This window comes from Panthera onca, chromosome A2, assembly GCF_046562875.1.
Source record: "Panthera onca isolate mPanOnc1 chromosome A2, mPanOnc1 haplotype 2, whole genome shotgun sequence".
Taxonomy (NCBI): domain Eukaryota; kingdom Metazoa; phylum Chordata; class Mammalia; order Carnivora; family Felidae; genus Panthera; species Panthera onca.
The window spans coordinates 139046743-139066657 of NC_138340.1; the positions used below are offsets into that span (position 1 = coordinate 139046743).

At 38.4% G+C, this 19915-nt stretch overlaps 1 long non-coding RNA gene and 1 pseudogene across 2 annotated transcripts in view; one reads left to right on the plus strand and one right to left on the minus strand.

The window, feature by feature from the left end:
• Positions 1-19915, minus strand: part of LOC132679445 (uncharacterized) — a 265049-nt gene that overhangs the window by 184808 nt on the left and 60326 nt on the right. The gene's annotated exons all lie outside the window — the stretch shown is intronic.
• On the plus strand, positions 5452-5921 carry LOC132679444 (ATP synthase F(0) complex subunit C2, mitochondrial pseudogene; annotated as a pseudogene).

Here is a 19915-nt window from a genome sequence, read left to right on the forward strand (position 1 = left end):
ACTCAATATAATTGCCGTATTTTCACTTATTAATAGTGCCATTTAAAAATAGTCTAGGGGTGCCTGGGTGGCTCAGTTGGTTCAGTGCCCGACCAGCTCAGGTCACAATCTTGCAGTTCATGGGTTTGAGCCCTGCATCAGGGTCTCTGCTGTCAATGCAGAGCCCACTTCAGATTCTCTGTCTCCCTCTCTCTTTGTCCCTTCTCTCTCTCTCTCTCTCTCTCAAAATAAATAAACATTAAAAAAAAAGGAACAGTCTATATTGGGTTGTTTGGTACTCTTGCTTTACTTTTGTTGTTCTCATATATAAAAAAATAAGTTCCAGCGGGGCACCTGGGTGGCTCAGTCGGTTGAGTGTCCGACTTCGGCTCAGGTCATGATCTCACAGTTTGTGAGTTCGAGCCCTGCGTCGGGCTTTGTGCTGACAGCGCAGAGCCTGGAGCCCGCTTCAAGTTCTGTGTCTACCTGTCTCTCTGCCTCTCCCCTTCATGCCTTCTGTCTCTCTCTCTTTCAAAAATAAACATTTAAAGAAACTTTTTAAATAAGTTCCAGCAAGTTTAATGTTTTAAAACATATTGTGTTGCTAATCTTATTACCAGAGAGTATAAATCAGATTTTATGCTGATGTTTCACAGTCAGAGAATCAAGTGAAGGACACCAAGAAGAGCTAGTTACACTTCGTCCACTCTGGTCTTCCTCATTCCATACAAAGAAGAATGTTTTCATGACTTCAAGATATTTCTCCTGTATCAGATTAAGAATTAAATCAACTTGTATTTATAGAACACTTTATTGTATAGAAAGCACTTAGTGTTGTATAGAAAGCACTTAGTGTCTTGAATCATGTAGATGTTGAATGAACATTTATCGACTACGACCTGTGTGGAATCGTGATTCCTGTATCTCATTGAATCTTCATGTCAACTTCATGAAGTAGGGATGTATATGTCCACTTTACAAATGAGCTTATATATGTCAGAGCTGAGATTTTAATTCAACTTATCCTATTCAAGTTTTCTTTCTCTCTAGTAACATTCAGAGATGCAAACTTCATAAGAACTATTTTGTGTAAATCACATCTTGCCTTAAAATATTTATAGTACAGAGTTGTTGAGATTGTTTATTATCGGTTTCAGTCAGAGCCATGACACTGCACACATGATACATTCTAATAGGTGTTGAAGGAGGCTTAATAAAAGAACAGTGTACAAGAGTGTAAACAGGATGAAGAGAAGCCAGCAGGTTCTAGGGTCTAGGGAGCTAGCCACAGTGGGTGGAGAGATATTGCCATCTCTTGCCTGAAGGGCAAAAGAGAAAAGATGGTGATTCCACTCTTTCAGCCACCATAATAAGCCAAGCGATGAGAAAAAAGTGGGGAATCCATCTAATTTCCCCTTGGGGAGCAGGATTGGGATCTGCCTTCAGTGCCTACTTAGTTAAAAAAAAATTGAATTGGAGAAGTACAGCAGTACGGGGACTCTACTAGAGCAGTCTATACTTCTCAGATACAAACTCCTAGGAGGGTATCCATGCTCGAGTTGTCTTACTAATATTATGACCAGGAGGACCACAGCAACAAGAGAATATGAGAGGCACCCTTGAGTAGGAACCTGCGTAGAACTCTTTAAAAACTCATACTTGCATTCCATGTAAGAGAGCCAGCCTTCTGGAATGCAGGTATGAACATTTGGCCTTTCTCATATTTCTCTTCCCAGGCTCCAATGTAGGAGGAGAAAAGAAACCCAGAAAGGGATAGGACAGAATTAGAAAGGGAGAAGAAATGAAAGAACAGGACCCACAATGCAGTTTCCTTAGACTACTAAGCACAAAACATAAAGAGAGGAACTGGGTTAATTTGGCATGTTGCTGAACTTATGTCATTCCAGAATGGAATTGATTTTCTAATATCTTGGAATGGATGAAAAGTTACGAAAACAACCTGAGATAATCTTAAGAGGACTAGAAAGAGTGATTTAACAGAACATGGTTGAAAATAGCAATTGGAGAAAAAATATAATCATTTTATGCTTATACTTCACCAGGATAAAATTGTTTAATAAACCAGTTGACTCTGTAAGCAGTGACCACCATGAAATATCTATTTGACAGTGGTACTGCAAAGAGTTAAGTGCAAATAACGTTCAGCCTTGTTAGCTTTACATTACCAATAAGCTTGGGTAAGAAAATTGACCATAAATCTTCAGGTTAGTAGGAAGTCATGTTTCACCATGTATTACAAAAATTTATTTAAACATGATCTACTGTTTGTCATCAAATGCATATAGACTCCTATTAAAACAAACAAACAAACAAACAAAAACAAAAAACAAGGTTCATTTCTGTTTCACTTCCTCTGTGAATGACAAAGTCACAGAGCCAGAGGCCTAATTGTCAACTTCAACTTCCGACTTATTTTCATGTCCTTCTCCTATGTATTTTGAGTGAGCATAGAAATGAGCTTTATTTTTCTGTTTTCCACAAGATTAAATTCTTTACTGTTTTCCACTTCCAGCCCTTTGAAAAGCAAGCAAAGCAACAGAAACATATCCAGAAGCCTTGGTAACAAGTTACTAAGAACAATCCAACCCTTTTAAAATGATTCATCCCCCTAACATGTAGTCAATTCTTCCAGCTGGAAGTTGAGTTGAACTGCTTATCTTCAGCATCTCAGGATTAGAATTACCTGATTTTTTTGAACCATACAGCTTTCAGCAGCAAAATTCTAAGAATCAGGTCACTATTTATTTAGAATCACTATTTATCTCCCCATATTAAGATTAGTATTAATCTCCTTGAAAACATTAATAATACAACGTCCACCCTCAAATTTTTCAATGAAATATCAAAAAGGTTGTTAAAAAAAAAAGAAAAAAAAATTTCCCCTCCTCTGCCCCTAAATGAATGAATTTTCCCCTGAGCTTTCACGTGTCCAACTTTTTGGTTTCCTTGACTACAGTTGACCCAATTGGTCACTGTTTCCCTGAAATCTTCCTTCTCCTCTGAAAACATGATATCCTCTTTCCTCAGCTATAGTTTCACTGTTTCCCATCTCCTCCTCTCTTCTTGACCCACCTGTGAGGTCAAAGCTTACTTAATATTTTGTTCTCCTCTTTCTATGGATTCTCTGTATTGCCCATTCTTGCAGTTTTCAGCTATCACACTCATGTTGGTAATTCCTGAAGTTTACAATTTATGTCTTAACATTTCATCCTTTCCCATCATCTATGTCAGAGGGCATGTCTTAGGGAGTCTGTGACATGTGAAATGTAAATAAGCCTTAAACCCAGCCAACTGACCCTACTCCTTTAACTGGCACCCTGAATCTGCCCTTAGTCAATGCTGTCCTGCCCCCACCTCTCCTACATTTATAGCTTCCTTTTCCTTACCCTAGAAACCTCTCAAGAGCAGACCTTCATCTTACTAGGATATGCTAAGCCTCTAGCTTCTGAACCTGTCATTCTATGCTGCATACAGCTGCCAGCATTATGTCTTTCAAACACTTCTCTTATCATGCTAGTCTCTTAGAATCTCTTGTCTATGACATCTAAATTCTTGAGTCTGGCATCTAAGGCCCTTCATCAATGGAATCCACAATTCTCATATTTTCTAGCCAAATACCTCATTACTCCTCAACATACCATTGCTTTAGCTTCATTAAGTAAACTCTCACTTCCCATATATATCTTAATCATCCCCTTTGTGTTTTTTTCACAACCTCAAATTCCCTCTTTTGTCCTTTTTACTGGCCCATGCTTATTACTTGCCATACTTACTATCTTTGGCCGTATAATTACTGAAGCATTGTCATTCCTGAGACTATAAAATTTCCTCTACTTCTCATCTAGTCTATTTTTTTTTTAATTTTCCTGGAGGGTCTCATGCTTAGCACTTTCTATATGTTGCTGACAATCACAATCTCATATCATTACATAAATAAATTGTCAACCTGAATATAAACAAACTATGTATAATTTCAGATGAGAGGACTAACCCTTAAAATGCCTCATTTATCCGTGAAATCAACAAACATTTATTTAGTATCTACTCATGGCAGCAACTATACCAGCAGCTAGGAATAAAAAGATATATTTAAAAAAAACTCAAATAAAAATGTGCTCAATAGTTTGAAAAGCTCCTCTTAAAAATTATTTTCCCATCCATTAGCAAGCACTAGTCATTTTTAGAGTTTAGTTATCATTGGGTCATTTAAAAATATACACACTTTATTTCTAGAAAGCATTTATATAATAGTTAAAATAATTCCTTCATTCAACAAAATTTATTGAGTATCTACCAGATGTAGAATGCATCAATTGAGTTAGTTCCTTAATGAGGGGGATTTTTTTTTATCTTATTCTATCCTTTGTCAGAGGAAATACATTTTACATTTTAAAATATACTGACAAAATACATAAGAATGTAGAATACTTGCTTTTAGGAGCATTAAAAATTACTCTCCATATTTAATAATATCACGCTAAATGAAAACTCCAAACAACATCCTTATAATTACATCAATGATCTAAATATCAACTATTCTACCTTCAAAGGCAGACCAAAACTTTACCCACTCTTCATTGTAAAATTCTCTAGGAACATGCAAGTATGCTTTTCTTAACTTCTGAAAGAAAAAGATATTTTAAGCCAAAAACAGGAATGCCATATTTATCTTATACAGTTGAACTGTTTACATAATTAAACCAATTACGATTCCAACTAATTGTTGTGGAAAGAAATCCTTTGGGTACTAAAATATGTTCTTAAAATAAAATTATCACAATTCCTCAGTGAATGCAAAATAATTTGTATTTTGTACATATTAATTACCCTGTTAAATTTCTAGACTCTTTCCTTTATACTTTTTTGGTACAGGTCTGTTGGTTTCCCTTACATTATTCCCTTTATCAGCTCTGCTATGTAGTCATCCAGGAGTTCATAAACCTATGAACTCCACATTGACCCCAAAGGTTTCCATCATATATCCAAATGTCAATGACCTGGATGTGTCCAGCTGATGCCTGTTAGTGTGGTGTCTCATTTTTCTTACATAATATATATGATGAACAGGTTCTTTTTTTATCTCTTAATAGCTATGTATTAGAAAACTAAATAACAGCATTTGTGCAATCAAAACTGTTAGAAAGCAGTCTCGTACGGAAAACCTCTTCTCTGTTCCTGACCTTGTCTCTGAGATGGGTCTTTCTAAGGCTATCACTCTGACATGAGTAGCAAACACTACAGTTGTTCCATAAACTATCTGTTTAAGGATATGTATTTCTAAAGTGTCAAGAAAGAATCCAGCTACCTGTCTGACATTGTGAACAAACCACAAAGTAAGGGCAATCCAGATTTTGTTTGGCCTGAAGCTTATACAATATTGGGAGAACTTCCACAAAGAAATACAGAAGTGCAAAGACAACATTAGGTACAAAAGTGGACATTTCACTCTGTCATCTCTGCACTGGGAGCAGCTCTCCTGCCACAGCCCCTCATCCTCTGAAAATGTCTGCCTGCCTAAAGTTAGTCTCCGCCCCTTCTTGGTCAGGAGCACCTCTCAGCTGCTGAGCCAGTCACGGTCTGCAGTGTTGCTAAAACCACTGGAGACACTGACAGATGGAACCTTGGCAGCTTGGCAGTCCCACACCCCCCGACCTCACGTATTCCCAGCCGCAGCTTCCGAACCAGCGCCATTTCAAGGGACAGGACACAGCAGCCAAGTGCACTGGGGCTGGGGCTGCCACCGTGGGGGTGGCTGGCTCCAGGGCTGGGACAGGGACTGCATTTGGGAGCCTCATCATTGGTTATGCCAGGAGCCCCTCCCTGAACAGCTCTTCTCCTACACCATTCTGGGCTTTGCCCTCCCGGAGGCCATGGGACTCTTTTGCATGGTGGTGGCCTTTCTCATCCTCTTTTCCATGTGACAGAGCTGTCTCTACTTCCCATAGGTCTTTTTCCAGTGTCTCCTCTGCCCTGTTTGCTCCTTTTCCTATATCTCCCCAGGCAGGCTGGGGAACGTGGCTGGCTCAGGGTTTGACAGAGGGAAGACAAATAAATACTGTATCAATAAGAAAAGAGAGTATGCATTTAGTTAGAATGAGAAAATAAACCACCAAAAATTAATGCAGATCCAGGTCCTTTTCTTGTGAGAGCTCTTGAGCCATTTACCAGAGGTATCGACAGAGAAATGCTTCTTGATGGCAACCTGGCTTCTCCTCTCTACCTGAGACTCACAAAAACTCTCAGAAACTCTCAGCACACACCAGGTGAGGCACCCTGAAGTTTCGATTCATAAGCTGCACAGTAAATTTGCTTCTGAATAGTTGAAACAGGCAAATGACCAAACAAAACCTTAATACTCTTTTAGATGGTTCCTTGGATCCTAGTCTCAGCCTTCTACTAAGCTTCTGGCCTTTTCTGGGTCTCCTATGATATGATCGTCATCTTTATTGAACAAGCCAATTTTTATGCTACAGAACATGGCATCCAGGGACCGCTAGATTCACATCTCGACAAAGCTGTGACCACTGTCCGTCATCCCTCATCGCGCAGAGGAGATCAGCATGGTAACTGTGCAGCCTTCATTTTTGCTCCCCCAGATTCTGTCTGTGTTTTCCAGACAAACATCCAAACATTTCAACTCTTTGTTTGCCTTGTTTATTCTCTTGAGTTTCTCCATGTCCACCATCAGCATGACATTCAGGGCCACATACCCTCAGGACTAGGCAAGCTAAGGGTACTAAGTTCTTAGACAGGTCTTCCAGTTTCCTGGAGCATCTGTAACACAGCGGCTAAGCCAGGACATTTGCTGAAGCCAAAGAGAAACATTTCCAAAAGATATTTCACATAATGAAACAAAATAAAGCGAAATTTCCCTACATACTCTAGAGATCTATGGTGCAGTTTATAAAATACCCCAGTTTCACACACACACAAATCTATATTGCCTTTTTCTTGCATCTACAGATTTTCAAAATGGCTTATACTGAAAGTATATTTTCTGGTTATAAATAGCATATTTAAGCACACTATTCACTGGGAGATCTTGAGCCCTTAGTGAGCTACAATAGTAATGCTAGGCCGCTATGGGGATTATCTCATAAGGATAACGATAATAAATTTTGCTTTGATATTTCAGATCAGGCTTTTAGGAACACTAGCTGGGGCAGAGCCTTGGACTGGGAGTTTGGCCCCTACAGGTCTATTTCTAGTTTCTGGGAAAAAAATGTCTTTGGCAGTTCACTTTACACAACTCTATTGAAGCTCATTAAGAAGCTACTGGACATTTTTGTTATGGTTCATTTAAACGTTGTTGAGCTGCTTTTCCACTTAAGGAAAAAATTCGTTTGCCTCAATTTTAGCAATTCTAAAGTAAATTCAAAATAATACCAAGCTGCCTTTGTTAGAGGCCAAGCTGTAGAGTCTGCAGCAGTGTTGTGGAAACTGTTTAATGGGTAGAAGAAAATTTTCTCTTATATAAATATATTGCTAATCAAAATCGGCAGCCAAATTTGCTAGAAAAAATAACCTCCCAAGAGAATAATGCTCATTTTGGCAGGTACATTCTGGTATGTTTCTGAGTGGATCAATCCCTTCTCAGTATTTGTTAACAGAAATTTATACATAACTGATAATGTGCTTGTTATTGCTATTTTCTTTGTAGCAGTTTTTAAATAAGTCCCCTAAATATAAAACCGTGTCATTTCTATTAGCACATATAGGATATGAATAGCTAATACCTTCTGAACATATATTGCTATCAGATAACATAGGACATTTTTCCAAGGTGAGTATTTTGAGATTCAACTTTATTAATATAGATATGGAAAACACATTAATAAATCTTCCCTTATATCCCAGTGGTTTTCCTTTTGGAACCAAGCCTTAGATCAGTGACCTTCAGAGTATGACCTGAGGACTGATATGAAGGCTCTCTTCATTATTTAGAAACTTATTAAGTGAGCTATAAAGTTTATTCATATTTTCCATTCATAAACCAAAATTACTTTGTTAGAAAATTTTTCTTAAGGCTTTAATGCAGCATTCTGTTCAGAAGCCTGGCTGCTGTGTTCTGCTTGATAATGTTGTAAAGTCCCACTGGGCAGATTGCTTCATAGAGTTAAGATTCCTAAAATTTTACACTATTATCAGTGTATCATCAGGGGCACCTGGGTGGCTCAGTTGGTTAAGCGTCCGACTTCACCTCAGGTCATGATCTCATGGTTTGTGAGTTCGAGCCCCGTGTCAGGCTCTGTGCTGACACCTCGGAGCCTGGAGTCTGCTTCAGACTCTGTGTCTCCTTCTCTCTCTGCCCCTCCCCAACTTGTGCTCTCTCTATGTCTCCCAAAAAATAAATAAACGTAAAAAAAAAATTTTTATCAGTGTATCATCAGTACAGCTTTTAGTCAATTACAGCATTCACTTGCTGCTATTCTTTCTTTGACTTTAATTCCATATCATTATTCATCTTTATCATTTTTTTGTTATAGATTGTTTTTGTTTTTTTCTCCTTTAGTTTGTATTGATACAGATTTTCTTAAGCATGTTAAAAGGTCTCGGGGCGCCTGGGTGGCTCAGTCGGTTAAATGTCCGACTTCGGCTCAGGTCATGATCTCAGTTTGTGGGTTCGAGCCCCACGTCGGGCTCTGTGCTGAACACTTGCTTGGAGCCTGGAGCCTTCTTCAGATTCTGTGTCTCCCTCTCTCTCTACCCCTCCCCCACTTTCACTCTGTTTCTCTCTCAAAAATAAATGCACATTAAAAAAAATTTTTTTTAAAGGAAAAGGTCTCAACTTCAACAGTCATCAGAGAAGTACAAATTAAAATAAAAAGGGGGTAACATTGAGCTTACTAGTATGGCTAAAAATAAAAAGAGTAAATTTATATCTATATCTATATCTATATCTATATCTATATCTATATCTATATCTATATCATCTATATCTATATCTATGTAATCTCTCATGGATACCATAAAGTTGAATGTATTCCTACCAGAGTTAGGGAGAGCACACTGTCAAGAGTTTTAGTAGTATCTCAGAAAGGGGACAGAAAAATCAGGGTATTTGCGAGGATCGGGAGCCAGGTTTAAGGTGGATATTCAATTCAGGGTCTTTAGGATCGGTATGGATCATTATAATTTAGTACTGGTGGACACACAAGGTGAGAATTTTGAAGCATGAGTTTTGAAGAGTTTCGGGAAGTTCACAGTTGTTTGATATTATCTGTTAAGCATTTGAACAGTTTGGTGCTTATTTAAATGGGGTTTTTTTTGTTTGTTTTGTGTTTTGTGTTTTTTTCAAAAAGTCCCTGGAACAATCTATAAAGATATTTGTATCTTTTATTTTTCTACACAAGAGCTTCCTGGAATAGTAAATTCATATTGATGAAGAACAATAAAATCAAGTTAATTAAGACAGCGAAACAAAGTCATGTTCATGTAGACCATAAGCTATATGCATGTAGATGCTTTCAGTATCACTGTCCCACCGTGTGGTCATTCTTCCAACCTGACCTATGAGAAGGTTCATTTTTTAAAGTTTATTTATTTATTTTAAAAGACAGAGAGAGAAAGAGAGAGAGAGAGGGATAGACAGAGAACAAGCAGAGGAGGGACAGAAAGAGAGGGAGAGAGAGAATCCCAAGGAGGCACCACGCTGTCAGCACGCCCAATGCAGGGCTTGAACTCACGAACCATGAGACGATGACCTGAGCCAAAACAAGAGATGCTTAGCTGACTGAGCCACCAGGTGCCCCAAGAGGGTTCCTTAACATCTGGGGATGTGTTCAGTCCAAATTCTCATCAATATTTGAGTTGCCAGGATATTGTATCATGTTTCCAGAGATGGTTGTTTCAACCTCCACAAGGATAAGGTTTTCCTATTCTTTTTGTTGGAAGATCACCTGTTGGATCATTTGATGGCACGGTGGCTGTTCAGCAATATTCAAATGTCTGGTGATCACACATCTGAACGTTACAACCAGGCAGTTGTTAAAGGTATAATTATGATTAGAGTTTATATTTCACTTGTCAGCCAGGAGACAAGGTGCCCAAATTAGACAGAAAATAGATCTCATCCCTAAAGCAAAAAACCCACATACCAGATAGAAGTTTCTTAGCTAAACTGACAATCCTATGGTTTGTTCCTTCCCAAATCTCTTTCACGACATTAAAGATACCAAAGAGGCCTGTAAGAAAAACATCACATATTCCCTCTCAAGAGGCCAATGTTATATCTAAAGAGGCTCTCTTCTGGACCAGCATCTGCCCAATTTAATGAAGGTCTCAAGTGTCACTTCCCTTGGTGGCATTCTCTAGTTCTTTAGCTAGTTTGTAAACAATGGCATATTGGATTCTTCCTACTCTCCAGGCCTATTTTAAGGCACAGGGTGAAATTTTTCTAAAAGGGAAAACTGAGGGCCAAAATGGTCCCTAAGTGATACAGAGACTATCCTAAAGAAAGGAATCAGATTACCAACATATAACAAGTCTCTTCCCATTTGGCAGTTAGAAATGAGTAGTCATTTGTACACAAATCCAATACCAGTCATTAGGAGCCATTCGATGATCTGTTTTTAGATAATCTACCCCAACAGATTGCAGTGTTGTAAAATCTGGAACTACTCATCAAGCGTGGCCCAGTACCAGGCAACGAGTTTGCAGGACTGAGATGAGATCCTTAGGTAGACCTAAGACCAAAGAAAAATAGTGTGTCTTTCCTTTGAAAGTTAGTTGGTCTTCCAGTGAATACCATCTCTACTCTAGTCCTCTTCTCAGTTCTATTTTTGTGCAAGCTCAATTTCAAAACTGAGGCCCAACAAAAAATCACTGAACGGTGTTTCAGTGAAGACAGGAACTTTCTTTTCTAAGTGCAATGTGATAATGGGGTTTCAGATTTCTCTCTGTCTGGTCTATTGTGGGGTTTTCTACATCCAATGTTAGCTGACAGTCAAGTACAGTTACCCTGGAAACCAAGAGATTTATTATAAGGAACTGGTACCAAAGGAAGCTGGGTGGCTCCAAATGGAAGTATGTTTTCTAATGTTTAGTCATATGCATACATTTATTAACAAATTGTAGCCATTCATGGGATTCATACAATGGAGTGACTGAGATGGCATAACACTGAAATTAGGAATGGAGTTCTTACAATAACTTAGTTAAAGATAGCCTTACATAAGCAACAAAGGAAATAAAATGTCCAGAAAAATAAACAACAAAATAATGCCTACTAAAGCATTATAATCTACAGTATTATTTTGTGAATCCTGGGTGAAAGCTGTCTGTGTAACACTTATCTCCTTCTGAAGATGGTCTGACTCTTGAGATATTCAGAGAATCCTCATCTTGAGATCTCTAAGAACCACCTTCTAGTGATTCAAAGATAGTTTGTGCCTCTTTATTTGAGAGGCATGAATCCAAGGAACAACTGCTTGGAATTTTATTGCTGTTCTAGTTGTGAACAGTACTTAATGGGCTCTTTCTAGAAGACCTGGTCTCAGGTTTTAGATCCTTCAAAGGTTGCTTAGAAGGACTATAAGAAAGGCTGCTCAAACCTCTTGAAAAAAATACTGCATGCATTCCTAGAATCTCCTGCAATATTGGACTATGTCTGTTTTTAGTAAATGGAGTCCATAATTGCAAGTGATGTTTCTATAAGTCAACCATTATCAATTGAAACGGGAGAGTCAATGAATGCCAAAGGGAGATGATCTCAATGGCAGTATCTTCAGCCTCAGAAGTTTGAGAGCCTCTGAGAATTTTGCCAGTCTGAGTTCTCCAGTTCTGTTTGTTCTTTCTTCCTTTTCTAGAGACTGGGGGCAATATGAGCAGTAAAGTTTCTGAGTGGCAGGATTTTGCAAAGCTTTTTAACAGTCACAGTAAAATGGGTACTCTTGTCATTAGAAACATAGGTTAGAAATTCCTAGTTTGGGAACACAAAATTAAGTAATATTTTTGATACTGTTTCTAGCTCTCCAGGCAGAAAATGCTTCAAAAATCCTAAGAAAAAAGCAATGACCAGAACATACCAAAAATCTGCTGGGCAAATGCAATAAAACAGAAAGCTCAGAAATAAACTCATGCATACACAATCAACTGATCTTCAACAACAGTGCCAAGAATACACAATTGGGAAAGAATAGTCTCTTCAATGAATGGTGTTGGGAAAAGCTCTCTGCTTTCCACCATGTGAGGATACAACCAGAAGCAGCAGTGTGCAAGCAGGAAGAGAGCCCTCAACAGAAGTGTCCATGCTGGCACCATAACTAATCTCATACTTTCTAGCTCCCAAATATGTGAGAAACACATTTCTATTGTTTAAGCCACCCAGTCTATGTTATTTTTGTTATAGGAGCTTAAACTGACTGAGACAAGGACTTTGATTCTGATCACCAATTCTGAAGTGTGGGGTTTTTTTCCCTACACCAAGAAATTTTCTAGTATCAGCTGGATATTCTACAATTCAGTTCAGTTCTGACACTAGTATACAGGATCCCACTTATACTAGGAACCTAAAATAGTCAAACTCATAGAGTGCTAGTTACCAAGGGTAGGGTAGAGGGGATATCGGTCAAAGGTACTAAGTTTCAGTTCTGTGAAATGAAGAAGTCCTAGAGATTTACTCTATAGCATCATGCCTATAGCTAACATATTCTTAAAAATTCTCTAAGAAGATAGATCTAATGTAGTATTCTTATCACAAGAAAAAAAAGCAGGAAGAAACTTTTGGAGGAGACTGATATGTTTATGGCATAGATTATGGTGATGTTTTACTGTTTTACACTTATCTCCAAATTCATCAAATTGTATACATTGAGTATGTCCATCTATATGTATGTCAATTATACCTCAACCATGAATAGAAGGTTGCAACTTTAAGTCCTACCCCTGATTTCTAGAAAGGGGTGAGGGGCTACAGTTGGCCTGTTATTCTGATTCAACTTCATCAAAATCATCAGAATTAATAGCTTACTATAGTCCCTATAAACGCAATGGCAAAAGCCTACCTATGATGTCTAAGGGCACTAACCACTGTAGATAAACTAATGGAGGCTTCTGTCAATTTGGTTTGGTTCTATATGTAGGTCAATTATACACCTATTCATTGTTGATCCCCTTGGCAATCAGACCCCATCTATAGGTGCTTTAGAAAGTCACCTCATTAGCATAAACCAGTGGTGAAAAGTGCTTGTTACGAATAACAAGACACTCATTTCACCTTTATGGCTCTGAAGTATTTTCAGGAACTGAGGACAAGAGACCAAATATAACAACTGTTGTTCCCATTGCTCCTATCTCTCAGGAAATTCCAAGAGTTTGGTTTGCTGTGAGCCAGGAACTGTGGGTGAAGACCAAATATATATGAGAAATGACCAAATATACGTAAGAAATGACAAAACATGTATTTCTTATATATCACAAGGTTGCAATAATAAGGCAGATTTCTAGAAAGAGTAGGAGGTTTACAAGTCTGATTATTTCATCAGAGAATTCCTTAAAAGGCTTATGAAGAGTAGGAGGATATTTTGTTTATTCCTAGAAGACAAAATCAAGTCACTATCTGGGGAGCTAAGGAAAAGAAAAAAAGAAAGAAAAGAAAAAGATTGAAATAGGAAGTTGGACCCAATGCAATATCCCTGAGTTGAAAACTCAAGAGGTCTCAGAAGATTGCTCTATTTCCATATTGAGAGTCTTGGGTTGTAGAAGTTTGATGTCTTTATCAGATCTCAGTGGGCCTCCAAGATTGTCAAAGAGTGGCTTGCTATAAACATCACCAAAACAACCCCATTTTTATGTTTATTTACTTATTTATTTAGAGCACACAAGTAGGGGAGAGGGGCAGAGGGATAAAGAGAGACAAAGAGAGAGAATCTTAAGCAGACTCCACACTCTGCACAGCCTGACACAGGGCTCAATCTCACAACCATGAGATCATGACCTGAGCCAAAATCCAGAGTCAGACACTAAACCAATGAGCCACCCTGGTGCTCCTAAACTCTTGATGAGACAAAGTTGAATTTATTCCTCATGGAATAAATAAAGATAAAGGAGAACACTATTTTATCAGTGTTTTCATAGCCTTTCCAAGGGGGAACTACAAAGTTGGGAAATACATGAGATTTTGAGATTGGTTTAAGACAGTCTTTCAACACAGAGAACTTTACTGATATTGTATACGGATCATGATTAGAATTGGTGAACATGGTAAGATGAGGTTTTCTAGAGGATGGTTTCAAAGAGTCTTGAAGAGGCATCTGAGTGGCTCGGTTGGTTGAGCATCTGACTCCTGATTTTGGCTCAGGTCATGATCCCAGGGTCATGGAATCAAGCCCTGCATTGGGCTCCGTACCAAGCGTAGAGACTGCTTAAGATTCTCTCTCTCACTCTCTTTCTTTCTCTCTCTCTCTCTCTCTCCCTTCCCCCTCTGCCCCATCCCCCACTCACAGAAAATCTCAAAAATAAAAATAAATTTTTTAAAAAGTGTGCAAAGAGTCTTACAAGTAAGAATCGTTTGATGCTATCTATATAAAAGTTGAGCAATCTGATAGTCACTTAATTTTTTTTTTTTTTAGGTAGCTCCTGGAGCAAACAATAAAGCTATTTGCAATTTATATTTCTTGGGCAAGAATTTCCTGAAATAATAAAGTCATGTTGATAAGAATAGTGGAATAATAAAATTATGTTAGTGAAGACAGCTGAATAAAAGACATGCTAAAGTAATGGTAAACTGTGTGGGTATAAAAGCTTTCATTTCTCACTTTTATTCTCCCCCAACAAAAGAATCTGCTTTCTATAGTCTCCAAGAGTATTGAAGAGTGGGAGGGCATTTTGTTTATCACTAACTATTGGTTGCTCATAGGAACCCGTAGAGATACCATCTCTTGTTGAAAACTCTACAACAGTGTCTTCACTGAGCTCCCTCCTTCCATTCTTGACCCACTCCAGGCTGCTCTCCACACAGCAGCCAGAGTGAGATTGAAAATGAAAAGCAAAACACTTCAATGTTTTATCTCTGTTAACATTAAAAGCCAAATCCTTGCCAAGACCAACAAAGCCTACTGGTACCATCCTTAGAACACAGTCTGGAGTATGTGCTTCAGAGGGCCCAGTGTTGGTTTCCCTCCGGATACACTACCAATTGCAACCACCCACCCGCCACCAGGTAGGGAGTCTACAAGTCAGTGGAATGTGCACAACTGGAGTCTACAGACCACTTACAGAATATGCCCTGGTTTCCCAGGGGTCCAGAATTCCCTGCCCAGGGGTCTGCAAGCCTGCTTCCCAGTCTGCAATCTATTCTGTATATGATCCAAGACACAGACCCAAGAGGTAACTCAGAGGCAGTTGTTTGCAGGAGTGAGAGTGGATCTTGGAAGCAATGATCTGGATATCCATGTGTATGTATAATATCACAAAATATAGAACAGAGCTGAAAATGGAAAGAGAAGGGGGAAGACCGAGGACCAGGGTCAGTTCCTTATTCATTGACCTGGAATAATGAATCCAAGAATGTTGTATTTAAACTTGGACTCCTGGGTGTTACAAAGGTTAAAAAAATAAGATAGAACATGTTTTATTTAACAGTATGTTAGCTTGATTTATAGCTTTTAAATATTCAGACATGTCATACATGGGCCTCCGTTGGCTTCTTCCCTGGTTCTCACATTTGTTAAGTGTGAGCTGCCTCACAGTTAGTGCATCTCCTACTACCCTCTACCTCCTTCACCCTGCATCTGTGGGCTGCCTTTCCGTTACTCAACCACAACTGGCCTGCCTCTGCCTGGGAGGCTTTGCGTTTACAGGTGCTTGTGTCTAGAATGCTCTTCCCCAGAAAACCAAAAGCAGACTTGGTCCCAGACTTTATTTAAATCTCTCCTCAAATATGGCCTCCTTAGAGAGGCCATCCTCCTTCACCATATTAGAAATCTGCTCTCCATTGTCCTCTATTTCTGTACACTACTTTAATTCTCTTCATAGCATTTTTTGAACACTGCCTGGCCTCTTATTAAATAAAAGGTCTTCCCTCCACTAGAATTAAGCTCCACAAAGCCAGGCAGTTTATCTGCTTTATTTACTGCCGTAAACCTAGCTGCTAATACACTTCTTGACAAGTACTAGGCTCTCCATCACACACACACACACACACACACACACACACACACGTACCCCCCACATACAGAAAATACAAGTGAATGAATTAATCTCCAGTTTGCTCAAGATGAGAATTTTAGCTAAGCAGAAGGAAGATGCCACAAGTTTTAACTTTTTAAAAGTGTTTCATCTTGGAGCACTTGGGTGGCTCAGCTGGTTAAGCCTCTGACTTCAGCTCGGGTTTGTAAGTTCAGGTCTCACTCTCACGGTTTGTGAGTTCAGGTCTCACTCTCACGGTTTATGAGTTCAGGCCTATGTTGGGCTCTGTGCTGACAGCTCAGAGCTTGAAGCCTGATTCAGATTCTGTGTCTTCCTCTCTCTCTGTCCCTCCCCCATTCGCGTTCTCTCTCTCTCTCTCTCTCTCTCTCTCTCTCTCTCTCTCTCTCTGAAATAATAAATTAACAAACTTTTAAAAAACTTAAAAAAATTTTTTTAATAAAAAATAAAGTGTTCCTCTTTCAGCAATTAAAAGGTGAACTAGGAATACCTGTGTGGCTCAGTCGGTTAAGCGTCTGACTTCAGCTCAGGTCATTATCTAGCACTTTGTAGATTTAAGCCCCGCGTCTGTCTCTGTACTTGTCCAACTTCAAAGTGTCCAACTTCAGCTCAGGTCATGATCTCGCGGTCCGTGAGTTCGATCCCCGCGTCAGGCTCTGCGCTGACAGCTCAGAGCGTGGAGCCCGCTTCAGATTCTGTGTCTCCCTCTCTCTCTCTGCCCCTCCCCCACTCATACTCTGCCTCTCAAAAATAAACATTAAACAATTTTTTTTAATCTCTCAAACAACTGACAGTGTAAAGTTTCTCAGAGATTTACACAGATTTGTAAGTGAGGGGGAGAAGCCATTTGCATGCACTAGAGTCTTAAGTACGTGTCATCACTTAATAAATAGTATGTGAGTGGAATTAAGCCATAAAAGCTAAAGAGAAGAAATAGTCTTTGATATATCATATAAAATACATATTTTATATATCATATAAATATACTTCATAATATATACCTGTATATAAAACAAAAACAGGAAACACAATAAGAGGCTGTCTTTCATATTCATTTTTTAATTCCTATGTTATAAATTTAATAGAAGATACATTTTACATGAGATCAAACTTTGAAATATAATAATATATTTAAAATCTGAAGTCATGATGTTATTTATTTTATGATATTATTTATAATATTTATGATATTTCCATTACTCATAATATTCAGAATATGCATATAAACAATGGAAATGATTTAGATATTTGGCACAGGACTTTATTTATTTTTCTTTTCTAAATTTTATTTAATGTTTATTTATTTTGAGAGACAGAGACAAAGCATGAGCAGGGGAGGGGCAGAGAAAGAGAGAGACAAAGGATCCAAAGCAGGCTCCAGGCTTTGAGTTGTCAGCATAGAGCCCGATGTGGGGCTTGATCTCATGGGCTGCGAGATCATGACCTGAGCCAAAGTCAATGCTTAACCAACTGAGCCACCCAGGCACCCCTATTTGGCACAGGACTTTAAAATATAAAGTATATATATATGGCAGTTTGACCTAAAGGAATATCAAATTTCTTTCCATCCCCTTTGATAACCTATTACAGATAATATGAAGCTGCCTCTGGTTTTTCAAGTAGTGCTTCTCAGATACACACATACACACACACACACACACACACACACCCCCTTTCCTTTTTTAACATTTATTCTTAGTGCTTACTCACTAGCAGGCATTTCATAAATATTTCTTAATTAAATAAATGAACTTAAATTGACTTAGATCAATCTGGATTCGAAAGAAGAGACAAATGCACAGAAACAGAGCAGAGACAAACACCAAAAACCACAGTAGAAAATACACAAATAACTGCTTTATTTATTAAAACAATAGAAAAGTATGAAGAAGCACACATTAACACACACATAGTTAGGAGCTAGAAGCCTAGGTTACATTTTTCTAAATTGTGTTCTGAATTAATACCAAGTCATTTCCTTGACTTTTTAAAGTTTACACTGCTTAATTAGGTTATCTAAGTTCCCTATGAGGTGGCTACATTCAACCACTGTAGATTAAAACTTTTGCAAATATTGTATCTTGGAGCCATTTTATCACAGCTTCCCTACCACTGTCTTATTCCAGAGTTCAGCCATTATCTTTCCTTCTTTTATAAGAAAAACACCCTTAAACCAGGCCCCAACTTGCTTCAAGAGTGCAGAGAGATCCTTTATGTGTTGCAGTATATCAAGTACAGAGGTATGTGCCTTGAGGATTTATTTTCCAATGTGAGATAAGTTTAGACTTGTATCAGGGATTCCAAGGTAGAAATCACCCATATTTTTTTTTTACATCAATTGGCACACTGATTGTATCTCCCCTGAACTGTGACTCATCAGTGACTAAAAAACAGGAACAGTTGCTCAGAAGTTCTGGCAGATAATTCAAAAGACCCATCCTTAACCATTATCAATTTCTGCCCCAAAGTATAGTCATAATTTACACAAGATGTTCGCAACAACAAAGTATACGCCTAGTGCCTATGAGAATGACTCCCAGGATCAGGCAAGCTTCGGGTTCCAATGCATTCATTTTTCAAAATATTAGTAATTTTTGCCCACCTATTCAGTTCTAAGTGCACAGAAATCCCTTTGGGAAAATGAACAAGCCACAGCATGATTAGAAATTATAAAACATGGCCTTTCTCCTTTCTCCCCTCTAGCCAGGAAGTTCCAAGAAAGCAGGGAACATGTCTGTCTTATTTACAATGTACCTGGTACAAATCAGGCAGTAGATAAATGTTTCTTGTTTGAATTAATTAAAAGGATGAATGAACACAAGTCTTTGCTAGCAGTTCTCTTTAAACAACAACAACAACAACAAAGATACTTACTTAACTCACACATAAATATGGCAAAAATATGCTTTCTGGCATCTTTAATTGGTAGCCATGGATTAAGAAGGAGAAGCATGGTACCTGCTAGGTTTCCATGCACTTAGCTCCAGCTTCTCATTTGCAGTCCATCACAGTTCTTTTTCTATGTCATAAAGCCTCGAAAATGAGAATCATACAACCAGTGTATCTGTAAACCAACAGAAATCTCCTAAAGCTTTATCTGTAAAAAGCAAGCCAGCATTTTGGACAAAAAAAGGTACAGTGCTCTCCTATTTCACACCGTAACTGATTTCTGAATAGCTAGTTTCAGGTAACATCTGACTATAAATATTTAATATATCCATATTAACACAAATGTCTGAAGTTTCTCTTGCAAACTTTAGGATCCTAAGCTTTTGAAGCCTTTGGTTGTCAATCACCCCATCTGTTTTGGGCAGCATTTCCCCAGAAGTGAGATCTTTGGGGTACTCGTCCAAGCAGATGTTCCCATGGGGGTAGGGGGAGAAGAAAGAATCTTTCTTTTAAAAATGGCAATGAACATTAGCATATTAAGATTCTGAGCAGTCATGCAGTTAAAAGGAGTTTCATTTTGTTAAGACCAGCATTTCCCACCCAAACTTATGCAAGCTGGAAATTCTCATTTAAGTCAAAACATGTATGTACCTATCATGGAACACTGTTAAGGAAGTAGCTCTAACACAAATTGCTTCATGCAGTTCTGTATCTCCAAACTTCATCTTGTTAAACTTTCTGACAAATAGTGTTATGTTGATGTTTTTGTTTTTGTTTTTGTTTTAATGCTTGCACTAGGAGTATGAGACTATTTTGTTTATTCTAAATGTTTGCCATATGTTCTAGGAGTCTGAAGCCATCTCTCTGTGGGCAAACTGGA